The sequence below is a fragment of the Eimeria mitis genome, genomic scaffold, assembly GCF_000499745.2.
Source record: "Eimeria mitis Houghton genomic scaffold, Emh_scaff893, whole genome shotgun sequence".
Taxonomy (NCBI): domain Eukaryota; phylum Apicomplexa; class Conoidasida; order Eucoccidiorida; family Eimeriidae; genus Eimeria; species Eimeria mitis.
In genome coordinates this window covers 3136-3461 of record NW_013576573.1, presented here as the reverse complement: position 1 = coordinate 3461, position 326 = coordinate 3136, and positions in this window count along the sequence as shown.

Below are 326 nucleotides of genomic sequence, written 5' to 3'. Positions count from 1 at the left end.
TATATATATATATATATATATATATATATATATATATATATATATATATATATATATATATATATTTCAAATGGTCGGTGATAATTACTTTATATAAAGTAATACTCAACAACTGTTTGAGTTTGGTGCTGCAAGGCAGGTGCATGCAGCAAAGAAAAGATATGCTCTATGCATGTTTTTTGCAGACGTAGATACACTGCACCGAGATAACAAACGAATAAAAAAAAGAATAAAAAATGAATAAAAGTGTCGTAAATAGTCAATAAATATATAGCTCGCTGTCTTGTGTTCAGAAGAGCCGCAGTAAGCTGCAACAGAGTTTCTTA